Below are 23,749 nucleotides of genomic sequence, written 5' to 3' on the forward strand. Positions count from 1 at the left end.
GTCTATCTTTTCTATACTAATTTAGCATATCATCTTTAGCAGATCCTAAATTTCAATATTTCCTTGTTTCTACTTATGAACTGTCTGTTTGTCACTTATAATCCTAAGGGATTTGATTTGGGTCATACCTGAGTGGTCTAGTGGTTTAAATTGAAGAAAGTAGAGAAAACCACTAGACCATTCAGGTATGACCTAAATCAAATCCCTTATGATTATATAGTGGAAGTGACAAATAGACTCAAGGGATTAGATCTGATAGACAGAGTGACTGAAGAACTATGGAGAAAGGTTCATAACATTGTACAGGAGGTGGTGATCAAAACCATTTCCAAGAAAAAGAAATGCAAAAAGGTAAAATGGTTGTCTGAGGAGGCCTTACAAATAGCTGAGAATGGAAGAGAAGCAAAAGGCAAAGGAGAAAAGGAATGCTATACCCATCTGGATGCAGAGTTCCAAAGAATAGCAAGGAGAGATAAGAAAATCTTCCAAAGTGATCAGTGCAAAGAAATAGAGGAAAACAGTAGAATGGGAAAGACTAGAGATCTCTTCAAGAAAATTAGAGATATCAAGGGAACATTTCACATAAAGATGTGCCCAATAAAGGATAGAAATGGTATGGACCTAACAGAAGCAGAGGAGATTAAGAGGTGGCAAGAACACACAGAAGAATTATTCAAAAAGATCTTCATGACCCAGATAACCATGATGGTGTGATCACTTACCTAGAGCCAGACATTCTGGAGTGTGAAGTCAAGTGGGCCTTAGGAAGCATCACAATGAACAAAGCTGGTGGAGGTGATGGAATTTCAGCTGAGCTATTTCAAATCCTAAAAGATGATGTTGTGAAAGTGTTGCACTCAATATGCCAGCAAGTTTGGAAAACTCAGCAGTGGCCACAGGACTGGAAAAGGTCAGTTTTCATTCCAATCCCAAAGAAAGGCAATGGCAAAGAATATTCAAACTACTGCACAATTGCACTCATCTCACACGCTATTAAAGTAATGCTCAAAATTCTCCAAATCAGAGTTCAACAGTATGTGAACTGAGAGCTTCCAGATGTTCAAGCTGGACTTAGAAAAAGCAAACGAACCAGAGATCAAATTGCCAATATCCATTGGATCATAGAGAAAGGAAGAGAATTCCAGAAAAACATCTACTTTTGCTTCACTGACTATGCTACAGTCTTTGACTTTGTGGCTCACAAGAAACTGTGGAAAATTCTTAAAGAGATGGGAATACCAGACCACCTTATGTATCTCCAGATAAATCTGTATGCAGGTCAAGAAGCAGCAGTTAGAACTGAACGTGGAACAACGAACTGGTTCCAAATTGAGAAAGGAGTATGTCAAGGCTGTATATTGTCACCCTGCTTATTTAACTTCTTTTTTTTAACTTTAGAAAGGATAATTTTATTTTTTCCCAATTACTTTTATTAGTTGGAGGCTAATTACTTTACAATATTGTAGTGGTTTTTGCCATACATGCAGAGTACATCATGAGAAATGTCAGGCTGGATGAAGCACAGGCTGAAATGAAGATTTCCAGGAGAAATATCAAGAACCTCAGATATGCAGATGTCACCATCCTTATGGCAGGAAGTGAAGAGGAACAAAACACCCTCTTGATGAAAGTGAAAGAGAAGAGTGAAAAAACTGACTTAAAACTCAACGTTCAAACAACTAAGATCATGGCATTTGGTTCCATCACTTCATGGCAAATAGATGGAGAAACAGTGGAAACAGTGACAGACTTTATTTTCTTGGGCTCCAATATCACTGCAGATGATGACTGCAGCCATGAAATTTAGACGCTTGCTCCTTGGAAGAAAAACTATAACCAACCTAGACAGTTTTTAAAAAAGTACAGACACTACTTTGCCGACAAGGTCCATATAGTCAAAGCTGTGGTTTTTCCAGTAGTCTTGTATGGATGTGAGAGTTGGACTATAAAAAAAGCTGAGCGCCAAAGAACTGATGATTTTGAACTTTGGTGGTAAACACTCTTAAGAGTCCCTTGGAACATCCCACCCTCACCTTCTCCCACAGAGTTCAAAAGTCTGTTCTGTACTTCTGCGTCTCTTCTTCTGCCCTGCATATAGGGCCATCGTTACCATCTTTCTAAATTCCGTATATATGTGTTAGTATACTGTAATGTTCTTTATCTTTCTGGCTTACTTCACTCTGTATAATGGGCTCCAGTTTCATCCATCTCATTAGAACTGATTCAAATGAATTCTTTTTAACAGCTTAGTAATATTCCATGGTGTATATGTACCACAGCTTCCTTATCCATTCATCTGCTGATGGGCATCTAGGTGGGATGCATGAGTCAAGTGCTCGGGCCTGGTGGGCTGGGAAGACCCAGAGGAATTGGGTGGAGAGGGAGGTGGGATGGGGGACCGGGATGGGGAATATGTGTAACTCTATGGCTGATTCATATCAATGTATGACAAAACCCACTGAAAAAAAAAAAAGAGTCCCTTGGACTGCAAGGAAATCAAGCTAGTCAATCCTAAAGGAAATCCATCCTGAATAATTATTTGAAGGACTGATGCTGAAGCTGAAGTTCCAATCCTTTGGCCACCTGATGCGAAGAACTCACCCATTAGAAAAGACCCTGATGCCGGGAAAGATGAAGTCAGGACAGAGGATGAGGTGATTGGATGGCATCACCAAATCGATGGACATGAGTTTGAGCAAGCTCCGGGAGCTGGTGATGGACAGGGAAGCCTGGCGTGCTGCAGACCACAGGTTCACCAAGAGTCGGACATGACTGAGTGACTGAACCGAACTGATGAACTTTCTGTTTTTAAATTGGTCAGTATGTCTATTTATGTGGCAGTACCCTTTGTTTATAACTATTGGAAGTTTAAAATGTTTTAATATCTGGTAAGACTAACTCTCACAATTCTTCTTTATTAGAATTTCCTGCTTATTTTTGCTTATTTATTTTTCCGTATGAACTTATTTTATTTTTATTTTGACTGCACTGAGTCTTTGTTGCTACACATAGACTTTCACTAGTGGAAGAGATCAGGGGCTACTGTTCGTGGTGGTGTGAAGGTTTCTCATTGCAGTGACTTCCCTTGTGTGGAGCTTCAGCTCTAGGCTTGCAGGCTTCAGTAGTTATCGTGCATGGGCTCAGCAGTTGTGGCGCATGGCTTAGTTGCCCCACAGCATATGATATCTTCCTGGATGAGAGATCGAACCCCTGTCCCCTGCATTGGCAGGTAGATTCTTAACCACTGAATTACCAGGGAAGTCATCCATATGAAGTTATAATTATATTGCATAATTAAACAATTAACTGTTTATATTTTTATTGGGATGATTTTAAATGTACAAATTACTATTTTGTACAGAGTTGCAATAAAATTCAGAGACATGGGTAAGTACTCATAATAATTACATTACAATGCATGATATGTTCAGTATTTATTCCCCATTGGCAGTACACAGCTCAATGCACTGTGCAAAATTGCTGTGAACACAGTGCATTAATGGAGCCTATGCAGCAATCTTTGCACAATGTATCTTTGATGCATTTCCTCTGATGTTTCACATCCCTGATTTTCACTGAATAAGCTTGGGCCTTTAGCATGTCTCAGCAAAAGGTAATCAAGAGGGTTCAATCTGTAAAATATATGTATATGAAATATGCTATACAGTAAGCCCTCTACATATGAACTTTCAAGTTGCAAACTTTCAAAGATGCTAACGAGCCTTCACATGTCCAATCACCATAAGTTAGTTCAGGTGCCTGGTGTACATTGTCACAACATCTTCTACCAGTGGTTGTGCTTTTGTGTACTTTACTGTGCAACACTGTTTAGAGTATTGTGTGCTCAGTTGCTCAGTCGTGTCTGATTGTTTTCCTGTGTACAGTACCTTTAGTTCAGGCCCAGGATGTCCAGAAGCAAGTGTGAAAGCAGTGGTGATGTAGCTGGTACTGCTAAGAAGTGGAATGGAAGTGGCAATGGAAACAAAAGTGAAAATAACTGAGAGAGTGGAGCAAGGCAAAAAGATGGTAGACATCGCTCATTCTTATAACATGAATCGTTCAACCATCAGCATGATACTAAAGAACAAGGACTAAAAAAAAAAAAAAAAGAACAAGGACTATATCATGGAACATTTGAAGTCTGCTATGCCAATAAAGTCGACATTAATATTGAAGAAGCATGAGAAAGTGATAGAGGAGATGGAGAAATTTCCTGTGTGGATACAGGATCAGCATCAGTGTTAAGTCCTGCTCAGCTTAATGCTGATTCAAGAGAAAGCTAAAAGCCTTTATGAAGACTTGAAGAAGAAACAGTGAAGAATCAGAGGGTGTATCTTTTAATGCCAGCCATGGCTGGTTTCATTGGTTCAAGGCAGAGTCAGCCTTCATAACATAAAAGTAAGTGGTGAAGCAGTGAATGCAGATATGGTAGCTGCCTTGGAATTTCCTGAAACTGAGAAATTATATATGGAGATGCATATTTCCTTGAGCAGGCTTTTTAAAAAATTAATTAATTTATTTTAATTGGAAGATAATTATTTTACAATATTCTGATGATTTTTGCCATACATCAACATGAATTTGCCATAGGTATACATGTGTCCCCCACATCCTGAGCCCCCCTCCCACTGCCTTCCCCACCCTATCCCTCTAGGTTGTCACCAGCTTTGGGTGCCCTGCTTCATGCATTGAACTTGCACTGGTCCTCTATTTTACATATGGTAACGCACATGTTTCAATGCTATTCTCTCAAATCATCCCACCCTTACCTTATCCTACTGAGTCCAAAAGTCTGTTCTTTATGTCTGTGTCTCCTTATGCTGTCCTGCCTATAGGATCATCAGTACTATCTTTCTAAATTCCATATGTATTTGTTAATATACAGTATTTGTCTTTCTGATTTACTTCACTCTGTATAATAGGCTCCAGGTTCATCCAATTCATTAGAACTGACTCAAAGGCATTCCTTTTTATAAGCTGAGTAATATTCCATTGTGTATATGTGCCACAACTTCCTTATCCATTCGTCTGTCGATGGACATCTAGGTTGGTTCCATATCCTAGCTATTGTAAATAGTGGTGCAATGAATGCTGGGGTACATGCATCTTTTTCAATTCTGGTTTCCTCAGGGTATAGGCCCAGCAGTGGGATTCTAAGCAGATTTTTAATGTGGGTGAGACAAAACTACTGGAAGAGGATACCAGATCAAAGTTATATCAGTAAGGAGGAAGAGTTGATGCCAGGCTGCTGTTTGGTGGCAATGCTTCTGGTGATATGAAGCTAAAGCCTCTCTTAGTTTATCATTCAGAGAACCCAAGAGCCCTTAAAAACATAGCCAAGGGCTCTCTTCCTGTTGTGTGGGAGAGTAACCCCAATGTCTGGATTACACAGGCCATTTTCCACGACTGATTTTTCCACCACTTTATCCCACAGGTAGAAAAATATTGCTTGGAGAAGGACATCCCGTTCAACATTCTTTTTGCTGCTCAACAGTGCTCTGGACCGTGCTCCCATTCATGGATAACTTTCATCCCAATGTCAAAGTAGTGCATCTGCCACCAAATACTACGTCACCCATCCAACCTATGGACCAGGGAGTCAGAGCAACTTTCAAGAAATATTATTTAGGTCACACTTTTCGTCAGGCAGTAAAGGTGAATGAAAAATCAGAAACAACCTTGCGACAATTTTTGAAGGACTATAACATCTGCAAGGCTATTTTTGTTTGGTGTGAGATTATGGCCATCACCATGAATGGGGTTTGTAAAAATCTTTTTCCACATTTTTTGATGATTTTTGTGGATTTGAGAAGGTGGATGAGGAATCCAAAGAGGCCTTCAGCAACTAAGTGACTCCCAGTGAGAAGCTGAAGCTAAATCTGCAAGATGACTTCACTGAACTCCTTGCTGTTCAACATGAGGAGCTACATCAATAATGAAGAATTGATGGAATTGAAGGCCCAGAGAAATGATAGAGAGCGACAAGAGGAAGAAGTAATTGAAGAAACAAAGAAATTCATGATACAGGAAATGGCAAGGGGATTTTCTTTACTCAAGGAGGCACTATTATTTTTTGAGGCATAGGACCTGAACATAGAATGGTACATAAAGGTTGTAGCAGCTGTTCTGAATGCAATCCAGGGCTACTGTGTCGTCTATGACAAGAAAACAAGAGCTACTACCCAGACATCACTGGATCATTTTTTTTTTCTTCAAGAAGGTAGATAGAATTGAAACCAGTAAGGAACCAGAACCTGTGGCATTAATGTCAGGTGTGCGTGAAATTGAAGCTTGCCCTCCATATCCTATTGCTGATGATCCTTTAGCTCTACCATCTGCCACCTCCTCTCCCTTCTCCAGTCAGTAACTCTCCTTGCCTGTTCACATGGTGTCAGCCCATATATGTCAGCTGTTGTACTGTATTACTGTATAGTATGTGTACAGTACCAAAAGATACTGCACTGTAAGATTTAAAATGTTTTCTTTTTGTATCTGCTTGTTATGTATTATTTGTGAGAAAAGTATAAACCTACTACAGAATGGTGCTATATAGCCAATTGTGTTAGTTGGGTACCTAGGCTAAGCTTGTTGGACTTATGAACAAATTAGACTTATGAACACACTCTTGAAATGAACTCATCTGTATGTAAGGGACTTAATGTATATTATATGTAATGTTTAAAATATTTATGCTTTCAGAAGAACTAGGAAAGACAGAAACTACCACAGATCAGAGGAAGCTAAGGAATCATGACAACTGAAAGTGCAACAGGGAGCACCAGATTGGCTCCTAGAACAGAAAAGTGATATAAATAAAAAGTTGGTGAAATCCAAAGTCTAGGGTTTAGTAATAGTAATGTATGGATGTCATTTTCTCAGTTTTGATAGATGTGGTGTAAAATGTTATCATTTTATGGGCTAATGATGTCTAATAGTTCTCTGGGCTATCTTTGAAACAGCTCTTCTGTGAATCTGAAATTATTCCAAGATAAAGTTTATTTTTAAAATTCTGTCTCTAGATTTTATGGTTACTTTGTATTATAATTATGTGTTTATCTTCCTCTGTAGACTGTGAGAACTACTAGAGCCTGGGCCATTCAGCACTATTACTGTGTTCATCGATAGTTATTGGGGACAACCTTAGAATGATTAAAATAAGCCAAGAAGACACTGAGAGGCTGTGGAAAAATTACCAAGTTGTTGTCTTCCTTACTTTACATTATGTACTATTCAATTTAATAAACCAAATGTGTTGCTGATAAACATTTTTATTGTCTCTATCTTCCATCCAGGAAGACTTAAAGAAAAAGATATTTGGGAAACCTGCCCTCAAAAGCTGAGAATTCCCTTCTTTTTCCACCTGCTCACCTTTACTCATTTTTAAAGTGCTCCTTCTCCTTGCCTCAAAATCTTTGGCACAGTAGCTTTGAAGAAGTGGGAGAACAGTGAGTTTGGGTTCTAGTCTACACTCTCACATCCTGGCTGTGTAAGCTTGGGTAAATTACTTAATCTCTATAAGCCTGCTTCTCATCTCCCTAATTAAAAAGATTAAATGAGAAAGTATATGTGATACAGTGTATAGGTCCAAGATACTAGGTGGCTTTCTGCACTTTGTGTGTGATTTTTTTTTTTACTGCCAAACTTACTCTTTGTCCAGTGTTCTCTCTGTAAATGGTTAGCCTAACCTACTTGTCCAAGCCAGAACCTAAGTCATCCTTGACTTATTCCTCTCTCTAATACCTCCTTCCTGAATTTTAAAATCACCACCAAGTCCTACTAATTCCTAATTATCTGCTCCACCCTCTCATTTTGATCCCTCTGCCATTGCCTTAGTTTCTCCCTGGGCTATAGTAATAGCCTCTTAACTGATCTCCTTGCCTTCAGATTTGTTTTCCATTTTTCATACTGCTTTCATATTGATTTTAAAATCGTTTGGCTGTGCTACTCCCTAAATTAAAATTATCCCGTGCATTCTTATAACCTTTAACATAAATCCAACATTTTTAGCATGACATTGTGATCTAGCCCACGTGTATCCATCCAGCTATGTTGCTCTCTAGTTTCTGCTATATCCCTAAGCTTTAGTTATCTTGAATTATTTGCAGTTGCCTGAAATCACTGTACATTCTGTCACAGTTACACTATTCCCTCTGTTGGAAGACTTCCTTTCAAACATTTAAAAAATGTGCTAAATCTTGTGGGCAATTCTCATTCCCCATCTTACTTGCTCTATCAGCAGCATTTTATGCAGTTGATTACTCCCTCCTTGATTTATTTTATTTATGCAGTTTTTATTTATTTTTAGAAATATATTGGAATTTGCTGTGATTTTTAAAAAGTCCATTAATTACTCACATTTGAGTTTCAAAGGGTTGACCAGACTAGTATATAAAGGTACATAGTAGAAACACATCAGTGTAGATATTAAAATAATCACAATGATGAAAAGACAAAATTCACTGTGTAGGAGGATATTGGGATAATTAAGGGGTGGTAAATATTTTTTGTTCAAAAATAATTTATTAAGTGCCCTCTGTGCTAGAAACTGTACCAGGGGCTCATGGCTAAGACATAAGGAAGGAAAAAGGAAAAGAGGAAATAAGATATCAAGATGAGTAAGATCTTGGATCCTTCAAGGCATTCAGTCAAATGGGAAGATAGGGCTACAATAAGTAATATTAATTAAGCACTACTAAGGTTCAAATAAACTGCCTCATTCAAGGCTCACAACAACCCTAAGGAGTGGGCAATATTATCCCCCATTTATTGATGAGGACACAGAGGACCACATGGGATAAATGCTGCTGTTCAGCTAGGGGTTCTTAGGAAATCACACATGAGAGTCAGGGAAACCATCCAAACCAGATGTGATTTCATCTGTCACACAACTTTTAGAATATAAAACACTCCCAATTTTTCTTATTTTCCTTTGCTCCTTCCTCCTCTTCCCCTCAACCTATTAATATTGAAATGCTCCATGACTCCTTGAATCATTCATTTTTTAATTTTTTAATTTAATTTTTTTTTTCAGTGGGTTTTGTCATACATTGACATGAATCAGCCATAGAGTTACACGTACTCCCCATCCCACCTCCCTCTCCACCCGATTCCTCTGGGTACTCCCAGTGCACCAGGCCCGAGCACTTGACTCATGCATCCCACCTGGGTTGGTGATCTGTTTCACCATAGATAATATACATGCTGTTCTTTCAAAACATCCCACCCTCACCTTCTCCCACAGAGTTCAAAAGTCTGTTCTGTACTTCTGTGTCTCTTTTTCTGTTTTGCATATAAGGTTATCGTTACCATCTTTCTAAATTCCATATATATGTGTTAGTATACTGTAATGTTCTTTATTTTTCTGGCTTACTTCACTCTGTATAATGGGCTCCAGTTTCATCCGTCTCATTAGAACTGATTCAAATGAATTCTTTTTAATGGCTGAGTAATATTCCATGGTGTATATGTACCACAGCTTCCTTATCCATTCGTCTGCTGATGGGCATCTAGGTTGCTTCCATGTCCTGGCTATTATAAACAGTGCTGCGATGAACATTGGGGTGTACGTGTCTCTTTCAGATCTGGTTTCCTCGGTGTGTATGCCCAGAAGTGGGACTGCTGGGTCATATGGCAGTTCTATTTCCAGTTTTTTAAGAAATCTCCACACTGTTTTCCATAGTGGCTGTACTAGTTTGTGTTCCCACCAACAGTTTAAGAGGGTTCCCTTTTCTCCACACCCTCTCCAGCATTTATTGCTTGTAGACTTCTGGATAGCAGCCATCCTGACTGGCGTGTAATGGTACCTCATTGTGGTTTTGATTTGCATTTCTCTGATAATGAGTGATGTGGAGCATCTTTTCATGTGTTTGTTAGCCATCTGTATGTCTTCTTTGGAGAAATGTCTGTTTAGTTCTTTGGCCCATTTTTTGATTGGGTCATTTATTTTTCTGGAATTGAGCTTCAGAAGTTGCTTGTATATTTTTGAGATTAATCCTTTGTCTGTTTCCTCATTTGCTATTATTTTCTCCCAATCTGAGGGCTGTCTTTTCACCTTACTTATAGTTTCCTTTGTAGTGCAAAAGCTTTTAAGTTTCATTAGGTCCCATTTGTTTATTTTTGCTTTTATTTCCAATATTCTGGAAGGTGGGTCATAGAAGATCTTGCTGTGATTTATGTCGGAGAGTGTTTTGCCTATGTTCTCCTCTAGGAGTTTTATAGTTTCTGGTCTTACATTTAGATCTTTAATCCATTTTGAGTTTATTTTTGTGTATGGTGTTAGAAAGTGTTCTAGTTTCATTCTATTACAAGTGGTTGACCAGTTTTCCCAGCACCACTTGTTAAAGAGGTTGTTCTTTTTCCATTGTATATCCTTGCCTCCTTTGTCAAAGATAAGGTGTCCATAGGTTCGTGGATTTATCTCTGGGCTTTCTATTCTGTTCCATTGATCTATATTTCTGTCTTTGTGCCAGTACCATACTGTCTTGATGACTGTGGCTTTGTAGTAGAGTCTGAAGTCAGGCAGGTTGATTCTTCCAGTTCCATTCTTCTTTCTCAAGATTACTTTGGCTATTCGAGGTTTTTTGTATTTCCATACAAAGGCCATATCCACCCTGAACGCACCCGATCTTGTCTGAATCATTCTTTTTTTCTCTTACTAGAACAATCATTTGCTTGATGCTTTCATCCAGTATCAGGCTTTAGATACCATCTGCATGCCAACGACTCCCAAATTTATAACTCCAGCCCAGAACTATCCCTTGAACTCCAGATCCATACATCCAACTTCCTATTTATGTTCTCCACTTGAATATCAAGTAGACATCTCACAGGTAGTTTGTTTAAAACTGAACTTCTAATCATCCTCCCTCCATCTTCTCTAACCACAGTTTTCCATCACAGCTGATGGCAGCTTCATTCTCCAAGTTATTCAAGCCCAAATACTTGGAGTCATTCTTAACATCTCTCTCCCAACAATGTCTAAATTCCTAGAAATCCAATTGGGGATGGCAGAGGAATAGGATGGGGAGACCAATTTATCCCCCACAAATTCATCAAAGTAACATTTGAACGCTGAGCAAATTCCACAAAACAACTTCTGAATGCTGGCAGAGGACATCAGGCACCCAGAAAGGCAACCCATTGTCTTCAAAAGGAGGTAGGACAAAATATAAAAGATAAAAAGAGAGACAAAAGAGGTAGGGATGGAGATCCATCCCAGGAAGGGAGTCTTAAAAGAGAACTTTCCAAACACCAGGAAACACTCTCACCAGTGGGTCTATGGGAATCTTGGAATCTCAGAGGGCAACATAACTGGGAGGATAAATAAATAAATAAATAAATAATTAAACCCCGCAGATTACATGCCTAATGGCAACTCCCAGGACTCGCAGCCACCACCAGCAACTGGGGACTGAACAGGGAGACATGGGCTGCATTGCTTAGGGGAAGGACTGGGCTGGAATGCCCTGAGGGCAACCTGAGGGAACTTTCGTGAGATAGCAACTCAAACTGTGGGATAGCCAGGAAGAGAGAGAGAGAGAGAAGTATTCTGTGAGAAGCCCTAAACTGAGGCACTGCCAGGCCTGCTCACAGAACAAAGGACTTAGCAAATACCAGAGGAAAGCTAGCAGGCTGCAGACTGGCCCATCTGCTGGAGACAAGCAGACATGGAACAGCCAGAGCTGGAAAGTGGCAATCCTGGCCCCAGAGAGGCATCCTCTACCAAACTGCAAACAGGCTCCATTGCTAACCAAGAGTTCTTGGGATTCTGGATGGTTGACATATGCTGGGAGGGTTGCAGCCAGAGATCAGCTCCCCAGAAGAGACACACGGCATGCCTGAGAAGGCGCACCCACTGTACACCTAGAAAACTGAATGGCTGGGACCGGGGAGGCAATAAGACGCAGCACCCACCTGGGGGTGACTGCACTCGCCAAGCACCTGGTCACCTGAGCTGCTCGGACCTGTGAAGGACACAAAACGCAGGCCTAACTGAGTCTGCACCTTTGGGGAGTACTCGAGAACTTGAACCTGAGTAGCTTAGACCTGGAAAGTGCACACAACCCAGGACCTGCCTCAGACCGTTGGCAGCAGAGCAACCTAGAACCTGAGAAGTGTAGACCATGAAAGCACACACGCCATGAGTGGGGGCAAACCCAGTGCAGCTGAAACACTATGGGCACTCCCCACACACGCCAGTGATATTTGTTTGCAGTGTTCCTCCCTACCCTCAGCACAACTGAACAAGTGAGCCCAAATAAGTGACCACCTTCACCCCCTTGTGTCAGGGTGGAAATTAAACACTGAAGAGACCAGCAAACAGAAGAAGCTAAAATAAACAGAGGGAACCACTTTGGAAGTGACAGGTGAAAGATTAAAACTCTGTAGTTAGCATAGACTACATTGGAAGGGGCCTATAGATCTTGAGAAGTATAAGCCGGATCAAGGAACTATCTGAAACTGAACTGACCCAACATTGTCTGCAACAGCTCCAGAAAATTCCTAGATATTTTTTTACTATTATCATTTTTTTTAATTTAAAATTGTTTTAAAAAATTTAAGTCCTCTACTACTCCTTTAATTTTCATTTTTATAATCCCAGAAGAAGAAGACAAAAAGAAAGGCCGTGAGAAAATACTTGAGAAGATAATAGTTGAAAACTTCACTAAAATGGGGAAGGAAGTTCAAGTCCAAGAAAGTCACCCAAGTCCAAGAAAACCAGAGAGTCCCAAACAGGATAAAACCAAGGTGAAACACTGCAAGACACATTAGTCAAATTAACAAAGATCAAACACAAAGAACAAATATTAAAAGCAGCAAGGGAAAAACAATGAAAAACACAAGGGGATTCCCATAAGGATAACAGCTGATCTTTCAACAGAAACTCTTCAGGTCAGAAGGGAATGGCAAGACATACTTAAAGTGATGAAAGGGAAAAACCTACAACCCAGATTACTGTACCCAGCAAGGATCTCATTCAAATATGAAGGAGAAATCAAAAGCTTTACAGACAAGCAAAAGCTGAGAGAATTCAGCACAACCAAACCATCTCTCCAACAAATGCTAAAAGATCTTCTCTATACAGGAAACATAGAAAGGGTGTACAAACTCGAACCCAAAACAACAAAGTAAATCGTAAAAGGATTATCAGTCAGTCAGTCAGTTCAGTCGCTCAGTCGTGTCCGGCTCTTTGTGACCCCATGAACCGCAGCATGCCAAGCCTCCCTGTCCATTACCAACTTCCGGAGTCCACCCAAACCCATGTCCATTGAGCCGGTGATGCCATCCAACCATCTTATCTTCTGTCATCCCCTTCTCCTCCTGTCCTCAATATTTCCCAGCATCAAGGCCTTTTCCAATGAGTCAGCTCTTCGCATCAGGTGGCCAAAGTATTGGAGTTTCAGCTTCAACAACAGTCCTTCCAATGAACACCCAGGACTGATCTCCTTTAGTATGGACTGATTGGATCTCCTTGCAGTTCAAGGGACTCTCAAGAGTCTTCTCCAACACCACAGTTCAAAAGCATCAATTCTTTGGAGCTCAGCTTCCTTTATAGTCCACCTCTCACATCCATACATGAGCACTGGAAAATCCATAGCCTTGACTAGACGGCCCTTTTTTGACAAAGTAATGTCTCTGCTTTTTAACATGCTGCCTAGGTTGGTCATAACTTTCCTTCCAAGGAGTAAGCATCTTTTAATTTCATGGCTGCAGTCACCATCTGAAGTGATTTTGGAGACCAGAAAAATAAAGTCAGCCACTGTTTCCCCATCTATTTGCCATGAAGTAATGGGACCAGATGTCATGATCTCAGTTGTCTGAATGTTGAGCTTTAAGCCAACTTTTTCACTCTCCTCTTTCACTTTCACTAAGAGGATCTTTAGTTCTTCACTTTTTAGCATAAGGGTGGTGTCATCTGCATATCTGAGGTTATTGATATTTCTCCCAGCAATCTTGGTTCCAGCTTGTGCTTCCTCCAGCCCAGCGTTTCTCATGATGTACTATGCATATAAGTTAAATAAGCAGGATGACAATATACAGGATCATACTTATCAATAATTACCTTAAATGTAAATGGGTTGAATGCTCCAACCGAAAGACAAAGACTGGCTGAATGAATACAAAAACAGGGCCCCATATATGTTGTCTACAAGAGACCCACCTCAAAACAAGAGACACATACAGACTGAAAGTGAAGGGCTGGAAAAAGGTATTCCACGCAAATAGAGACCAAAAGAAAGCAGGAGTTGCAATACTCATATCAGATAAAATAGACTTTAAAATAAAGTGAAAAGAGACAAAGAAGGACACTACCTAATGAACAAAGGATCAATCCAAAAATAAGATATAACAATTACAAATATATTTGCGCTGAACATAGGAGCACTGCAATATGTAAAGCAAATGCTAACAAGTATGAAAGGGGAAATTAACACCCACTCACACCTAAGGATAGATCAACTAAACAGAAAATTAACAAGGAAACACAAACTTTAAATGATACAATGGACCAATTAGACCTAATTGATATCTATAGGGCATTTCACCACAAAACAATGAATTTCACCTTTTTCTCAATTGCTAATGGAACCTTCTCCAGGATAGATCACATCCTGGGCCATAAAACTAGCCTTGGTAAATTCAAAAAAATTATAATCATTCCAAGCATCTTTTCTGACCACAATGCAATAAGATTAAATGTCAATTACAGGAAAAAAAAAAAAACTATTAAAACTTCAAACATATGGAGACTGAACAACACGCTTCTGAATAACCAACAAATCACAAAAGAAATCAAAATATGCATAGAGAAGAATGAAAATGAAAACACAACAACCCAAAACCTATGGGACCCTAAAAGCAGTGCTAAGGGGAAGGTTCATAGCAATACGGGCTTACCTCAAGAAACAAGAAAAAAGTCAACTAAATAACCTAACTCTATACCTAAAGCAACTAGAAAAGGAAGAAATGGAGAACCCTAGGGTTAGTAGAAGGAAAGAAATCTTAAAAATTAGGGCAGAAATAAATGCAAAAGAAACAAAAAAGACCATAGCAAAAATCAACAAAGCTAAAAGCTGGTTATTCGAGAAGATAAATAAAATAGACAAACCATTGGCCAAACTCATCAAGAAACAAAGGGAGAAGAATCAAATCAACAAAATTAGAAATGAAAATGGAGAAATCACAACAGACAACACAGAAATACAAAGGATCATAAGCGACTGCTATCAGCAACTATATGCCAATAAAATGGACAACTTGGAAGAAATGGACAAATCTTAGAAAAGTACAACTTTCCAAACTGAACCAGGAAGAAACAGAAAATCTTAACAGACTCATCACAAGCACGGAAATTGAAACTGTAATCAGAAATCTTCCAGCAAACAAAAGCCCAGGGCCAGATGGTTTCACAGCTGAATTCTACCAAAAATTTAGAGAAGAACTAACACCTTTTCTATTCAAACTCTTCCAGAAAATTGAAGAAGAAGGTAAACTTTCAAACTCATTCTATAAGGCCACCATCACCCTAATACCAAAACCAGACAAAGATGCCACACTAAAAAGAAAACTGCAGGCCAATATCACTGATGAACATAGGTGCAAAAATGCTTAACAAAATTCTAGCAAACAGAATCCAACAACATATTAGAAAGATCATACATCATGACCAAGTGGGCTTTATCCCAGGAATGCAAGGATTCTTCAATATCCACAAATCAATCAATCTAATACACCACATTAACATATTGAAAGATAAAAGCCATATGATTATCTCAATAGATGCAGAAAAAGCCCTTGACAAAATTCAACATTCATTTACGATAAAAACCCTCCAGAAAGCAGGAATAGAAGGAACATACCTCAACATAATAAAAGCTATATATGACAAACCCACAGCAAACATTATCCTCAATGGTGAAAAATTGAAAGCATTTCCCCTAAAGTCAGGATCAAGACAAGGTGCCCACTCTCACCACTACTATTCAACATAGTTTTGGAAGTGTTGGCCACAGCAATCAGAGCAGAAAAAGAAATAAAAGGAATCCAGATTGGAAAATAAGAAGTAAAACTCTCACTGTTTGCAGATGACATGATCCTTTACACAGAAAATCCTGAAGACTCCACCAGAAAATTGCTAGAGCTAATCAATGAATATAGCAAAGTTTCAGGATATAAAATTAACACACAGAAATCTCTTGCATTTCTATACACTAGCAATGAGAAAACAGACAGAGAAATTAAGGGAAAAATTCCACTCACCATTGCAGTGAAAAGAATAAAATAGTTAGGAATATATCTACCTAAAGAAACAAAAGATCTATATGTAGAAAACTATGAAACACTGATGAAAGAAATCACAGAGAACACAAATAGATGGAGAAATATACCATGTTCAGGAATTGGAAGAATCAATACAGTGAAAATGAGTATACTATGCAAAGCGATCTATAGATTCAATGCAATCCCTATCAAGTTACCAATGGTATTCTTCACAAAACTAGAACAAATAATTTCACAATGTGTATGGAAATATAAAAATCCTCGAATAGCCAAAGCAATCTTGAGAAAGAATGGAACTGGAGGAATCAACCTGCTTGACTTCAGGCTCTACTACAAAGCCACAGTCATCAAGACAGTATGGTACTGGCACAAAGACAGAAATATAGATCAATGGAACAAAATAGAAAGCCTAGAGATAAATCCATGGATACCTATGGGTATGTGGATACCTTATCCTATGGATAAGGTATGGATACCTTATCCTCTTCAAAGGAGGCAAGAATATACAATGGAAAAAAGACAACCTCTTTAACAAGTGGTGCTGGGAAAACTGGTCAACCACTTGTAAAAGAATGAAACTAGAACACTTTCTAACACCATACACAAAAATAAATGCAAAATGGATTAAATGTCTAAACATAAGACCAGAAACTATGAAACTCTTAGAGGAAAACATAGGCAAGACACTCTCTGACGTAAGTCACAACAGGATCCTCTATGACCCACCTCCAAGAGTATTGGAAATAAAAGCAACAATAAACAAATGGGACCTAATTAAACTTAAAAGCTTTTGCACTACAAAGGAAACTATAAGCATGGTGAAAAGACAGCCCTCAGAATGGGAGAAAATAATAGCAAACGAAGCAACTGACAAAGAATTAATCTCAAAAATATACAAGCAACCCCTGCAGCTCAATTCCAGAAAAATAAATGACCCAATCAAAAAATGGGCCAAGGAACTAAACAGACATTTCTCCAAAGAAGACATACAGATAGCTAACAAACACATGAAAAGATGCTCAGCATCACTCATTATCAGAGAAATGCAAATCAAAACCACAATGAGCTATCATTTCACGGCAGTCAGAATGGCTGCTATCCAAAAGTCTACAAGCAATAAATGCTGGAGAGGGTGTGGAGATAGGGAACCCTCTTACACTGTTGGTGGGAACGCAAACTAGTACAGCCACTGTGGAGAACAGTATGGAGATTCCTTAAAAAATGAAAATAGAACTGCCATATGACCCAGCAATCCCACTGCTGGGCATACACCCTGCTGATGAAACCAGAATCGAAAGAGACACGTTTACCCTAATGTTCATCACAGCATGTTTATAATCGCCAGGACATGGAAGCAACCTAGATGCCCATCAGCAGATGAATGGATAAGAAAGCCATGGTATATATCCATAATGGAATATTACTCAGCCATTAAAAAGAATACTTTTGAATCAGTTCTAATGAGGTGGATGAAACTAGAGCATATTATACAGAGTGAAGTATCAGAAATTAAAACATCAGTACAGTATACTATCACATATATATAGAATTTAGAAAGATAGTAATGATGACACTATATGAGAGACAGCAAGAGAGATACAGATGTATAGAACAGTCTTTTGGACTTTGTGGGAGAGGTTGAGGGTGGGATGATTTGGGAGAATGGCACTGAAACATGTATATTATCACATGTGAAACGGATCATCAGTCCAGGTTCAATGCATGGGACAGGGTGCTCGGGGCTGGTGCACTGGGATGGCCCAGAGGGATGGGATGGGGAGTGAAGTGGAGGGGGGTTCAAGATGGGGAACACATGTACACCCGTGGCTGATTCATGGCAATGTATGGCAAAACCACTTCAACATTGTAAAGTAATTAGCATCCAATTAAAATGAATAAATTTATATATAAAAAAGAAATCCAATTGGTTCTACCTTCAAAATGTATCCAAAAGCCTACCATATTCCACCACCTGAGTTCATATCACCTGAGTTTGAACCAACATCATCTCTCACTTGATTATTGCAAAAAGTTCTTAACTGGTTTTCCGTTTCCACCCTTGCCTGTTTTCCCAAACCCAGCAGCTAGATTGATAAAACATTGAATTGTATCATATTAAAACATTAAATAACACATCATTTCCCTTCGGAATTTCTTCAATGTTATTCAGAGTACCCAAAGTTGTTATAATAGTTCACAAGATCAGATTTAAATGGCTTCCCTTTCCTCTCAGCTCTCTAGCCTTCTGTTCTCTCTCTGATTCATTTGACTCTGGCAGTAGTTACCTTGCTATTTTTACAGGGTGCCATGTCAACCACACTTCCAGTAGCACTTTTCTCTATTTCTCCCCTCTGCCTGGAACACTATGTTCCCAGATATTCACTTGGCTAATTTCTTCAGCTACTTCAGGTCTTTATACAACTTGCACCTTCTCAATGAGGTCAACCGTGATCACCATATTTAATTCTGCCACCTGAGTACATTTCCCCAAGGACTCCTCATCTCTACTAGATTTTTTCTTTTTCCTTTCATAGTACTTACCATGTTATAACATATAATATATATTTTACTCTTTTAATTTTTATTGTTTGTCTCCTCCTGATAAAATATAAGCCTCAGCTTTGGACAGGGATCTTGGTCTGTCATGTCTAGTGATTTATCCTAAATGCCTAGAAAAGCACCTGGCACATGGAAAAAATAATTATTGCATAAAGCTTTTGAGTTTGGTATGATCCTTCCAGAATTTTTCATATGAATTTATACACCTATATACAGTTCTAGAGAGCACTCATCCATGAGCTTCTAAGACAGTTCAGATGTCACTTCCTACCAGCCTGGATTAAATACCTGTTGTTACAATTTCCCTCAGTCATGGCACTTAGTGCACTATTTAGTAATTATCTAATTACTTATCTGTTTCCCTCATTAGAGTCTGAGCTCCTTCAGAATAGGAACCATGGCTTATTTATCTCTGTATCCCCAGGAGATGACATATTAGCCACATAATGTATGTTGAATGAATATAGGTATAAATGAATGACTCAGTCTGTAAGAAGGGTAATTCTACTTTCTCAGTACTATAGTATAACATGTGTTTTATTCTTAGCAAGCTGAATGTGTAAAACATATGAAAATTCAGCTTCACTCAAAAGATATAACAATTGCTTCATAAGTAGTTAATTTATAAAATTATTCACAAGAAAATTTTCTGAAAGCAAGTGCATTCAGTGTAGAACAGAAATTTTGCCATAGTAAGGCAAACCTAACCTCTCTTCAGATCACTACTGGTATTTGGCAGAAGCATGAATGTTAGTGTGTCTGAAGGTAAGGTTATACCTCTGATGTCATTCTCAAAATGTTAGAATTACAGGCCACCTCACCCAATACCCAACTTTACCTTAATAGCATGTTATGGAGAAGAGGAAGGTAACTAAAGTTTTACTGATTCTATTATGTACTTTTAATAGATACAGCCCACATCTCACTTAATCAAAAAAATCTTGGAAAAAGAGGCTGCTATTTCTATCTTATAGATGAGAATATTGAACTCAGAGTCATATTTTAGCTATGATCACACATAGAGCCAGGATAAAGGCAAAATGTGAGCTTAGTATTAAATGTCTTTGCCTGAGTCAATTACCATATTTCAGATTGACTGTTAAGTCTTGTCAAGTTGGAAGTATGACTTAAAGCAGAATAGTGTCAAGAGTCCTGTTCTAGACTGTAGATTGGTCATTAAGATAGGGGCACAAATATAGGCAGAGGATTTTCACAGGGGAAAGTGGATTGGATGTAGTTACTGGTGAGAAACGTTCAATATGCTGGCAGAGTGGGAAAGAGAAGTTGCTAGGGTAAAGTTGTAACCAAAGAAGTAGAAGGAAGAGAGAGAGGAAAGGTAACAGCTGCCTTATGATAGTACTGAAAGAAATTTGCTGCCAAGTGTTATGAATAGTGGTTTAGGGTTTCTCAGTACTGTGTTCAAGTTGAATGCTCATAAACATGGAGGTAAAGGAGATGTGGGGCACAGTCTGTGCCTGCTGTATTACTAAATTTCTTTCTTTTTATTTTGAAAAAAAATTTACTGTAGTAAAAATAAATAACAAAATTTTTCCATTTTAAGTGTATAACTCAGGGGCATTATTCATATTCACAGTGTTGTACAACTATTACCACTATCCATCTCCAAAGCTTTTCATTACCCCAAATAGAAACTCTGTATTCATTAGGCACAACTCCCCATTTTCCCTCTCCTCCAGACCCTGGTTAACTTCTTAATTACTTCATGTCTTTTGTGTCTGGTTTATTTCACTCAGCCTAATGTATTCAATGTTCATCCATATTGTAGCACATATCAAAATGCAATTTTTTTCTACAGCTGGACTATACCATTGCTTGTATATACCACATCTCATTTATCCATTCATTTATTGATGGACACTTCTGTTGTTTCCACCTTGTGGCTATTGTGAATAGTGCAGCAGTGAACATTAGCATAGAAGTATCTGTTTAGGTCTCCATTTTCAGTTCTTTTGGGTCTATACCTCAGAGAGGAATTGCTCATTCTGCACTTTGCTGGAGCAGCCATGAAGAGATATCCCATGTCCAACGTATGAGAAACCTAAGTAAGATGGTAGATGTTGTGAGAGGGCATCAGAGGGCAGACACACTGAAACCATAATCACAGAAAACTAGCCAATCTGATCACACGGACCACAGCCTTGTCTAAATCGATGAAACTAAGCCGTGACTTGTGGGGCCACCCAAGATGGACGGGTCATGGTGGAGAGGTCTGAGAGAATGTGGTCCACTGGAGAAGGGAATGGCAAACCACTACAGTATTCTTACCTTGAGAACCCCATGAACAGTATGAAAATGAAACGCAAAATGATAGGATACTGAAAGAGGAACTCCCCAGGTCGGTAGGTGCCCAATATGCTACTGGAGATCAGTGGAGAAATAGTTCCAGAAAGAATGAAGGGATGGAGCCAAAGCAAAAACAATACCCAGTTGTGGATGTGACTGGTGATAGAAATAAGGTCCGATGCTATAAAGAGCAATACTGCATAGTAACCTGGAATGTTAGGTCCACAGATCAAGGCAAATTGGAAGTGGTCAAACAGGAGATGGCAAGAGTGAACGTCGACATTCTAGGAGTCAGCAAACTAATATGGACTGGAATGGGTGAATTTAACTCAGATGGCCATTATATCTACTACTGTAGGCAGGAATTCCTTAGAAGAAATGGAGTAGCCATCATGGTCAACAAAACAGTCTGAAATGCAGTACTTGGATGCAATCTCAAAAATGACAGAATGATCTCTGTTTGTTTCCAAGGCAAACCATTCAATATCACGGTAATCCAAGTCTATGCCCCAACCAGTAATGCTGAAGAAGCCGAAGTTGAGCAGTTCTATGAAGACCTACAAGACCTTTTAGAACTAACACCCCAAAAAGATGTCCTTTTCATTATAGGGGACTGGAATGCAAAAGTAGGAAGTCAAGAAACACCTGGAGTAACAGGCAAATTTGACCTTGGAGTACAGAATGAAGCAGGGCAAAGGCTAATAGAGTTTTGCCAAGAGAACGCACTGGTCATAGCAAACACCCTCTTCCAACAACACAAGAGAAGACTCTGTACATGGACATCACCAGATGGCGAACACCAAAATCAGATTGATTATATTTTTTGCAGCCAAAGATGGAAAAGCTCTATACAGTCAGCAAAAACAAGACTGGGAGCTGACTGTGGCTCAGATCATGAACTCCTTATTGCCAAATTCAGACTTAAATGGAAGAAAGTAGGGATAATCACTAGACCATTCAGGTATGACCTAAATCAAACCCCTTACGATTATACAGTGGAAGTGAGAAATAGATTTAAGGGACTAGATCTGATAGAGAGAGTGCCTGATGAACTATGGATGGAGGTTCATGACATTGTACAGGAGACAGGGATCAAGACCTACCCATGGAAAAGAAATGCAAAAAAGCAAAACGGCTGTCTGAGGAGGCCTTACAAATAGCTGTGAAAAGAAGAGAAGCGAAAAGCAAAGGAGAAAAGAAAAAAATATTTCCATTTGAATGTAGAGTTCCAAAGAATAGCAAAGAGAGATAAGAAAACCTTCCTCAGTAATCAATGTAAAGAAATAGAGGAAACAACAGAATGGGAAAGACTAGAGATCTCTTAAGAAAATTAGAGATACCAAGGGAACATTTCATGCAAAGATGGGCTCGATAAAGGACAGAAATGGTATGGACCTAACAGAAGCAGAAGATATTAAGAAGAGGTGGCAAGAATACACAGAAGAATTGTACAAAAAAGATTTTCATGACCCAGATAATCACGATGGTATGATCACTCACCTAGAGCCAGACATCCTGGAATGTGAAGTCAAGTGGGCCTTAGGAAGCATCACTATGAACAAAGCTAGTGGAGGTGATGGAATTCCAGTTAAGCTATTTCAAATTCTAAAAGATGATGCTGTGAAAGTACTGCACTCAATATGCCAGCAAATTTGGAAAACTCAGCAGTGACCACAGGACTGGAAAATGTCCATTTTCATTCCAATCCCAAAGAAAGGCAATCCCAAAGAATGCTCAAACTACCACACAATTGCACTCATCTCACATGCTGGTAAAGTAATGCTCAATATTCTCCAACCTAGGCTTCAGCAATACCTGAACCATGAACTTCCAGATGTTACAGCTGGTTTTAGAAAAGGCAGAGGAACCAGAGATCAATTGCCAACATCTGCTGGATCATCAAAAAAGCAATAGAGTTCCAGAAAAGCATCTATTTCTGCTTTATTGACTATGCCAAAGCCTTTGACTGCGTGGATCACAATAGTGTGGAAAATTCTGAAAGAGATGGGAATACCAGACCACCTGACCTGAAAGAGGAGAGTGAAAAAGTTGGCTTAAAGCTCAACATTCAGAAAACCAAGATTATGGCATCTGGGCCCATCACTTCATGGCAAATAGATGGGGAAACAGTGACTCACTTTATTTTGGGGGTCTCCAAAATAACTGCAGATGGTGATTGCAGCCCTGAAATTAAAAGACGCTTACTCCTTGGAAGGAAAGTTATGACCAACCTAGACAGCATATTAAAAACCAGAGACATTACTTTACCAACAAAGGTCCATCTAGTCAAGGCTATGCTTTTTCTAGTGGTCATGTGTGGATGTGAGAGTTGGACTGTGAAGAAAGCTGAGCACCAAAGAATTGATGCTTTTGAACTGTGGTGTTGGAGAAGACTCTTGAGAGTGCCTTGGACTGCAAGGATCCAACCAGTCCATCCTAAAGGAGATCAGTCCTGGGTTTTCATTGAAAGGACTGATGCTGAAGCTGAAACTCCAATACTTTGGCCACCTCATGCGAAGATTTGACTCACTGGAAAAGACCCTGATGCTGGGAGGCATTGGGGGCAGGAGGAGAAAGGGACGACAGAGGATAAGATGGCTGGATG

General features: G+C 39.1%; 1 protein-coding gene across 2 annotated transcripts in view; it reads left to right on the forward strand.

The window, feature by feature from the left end:
• Window positions 1-23,749, forward strand: part of PIN4 (peptidylprolyl cis/trans isomerase, NIMA-interacting 4) — a 1,195,450-nt gene that overhangs the window by 585,212 nt on the left and 586,489 nt on the right. Inside the window, exon 5 of one of the 2 annotated variants that reach the window (XM_065915170.1) lies at window positions 9,868-10,046. The exons of the other annotated variant lie outside the window; for it this stretch is intronic. The gene's annotated coding sequence lies outside the window, so the exon portion shown is untranslated. Of the gene's footprint in view, window positions 1-9,867; window positions 10,047-23,749 lie in introns of those variants that run through there. 2 annotated transcript variants of the gene reach the window in all.

This window comes from Muntiacus reevesi, chromosome X (genome assembly GCF_963930625.1).
Source record: "Muntiacus reevesi chromosome X, mMunRee1.1, whole genome shotgun sequence".
NCBI classification, from domain to species: Eukaryota; Metazoa; Chordata; class Mammalia; order Artiodactyla; family Cervidae; genus Muntiacus; species Muntiacus reevesi.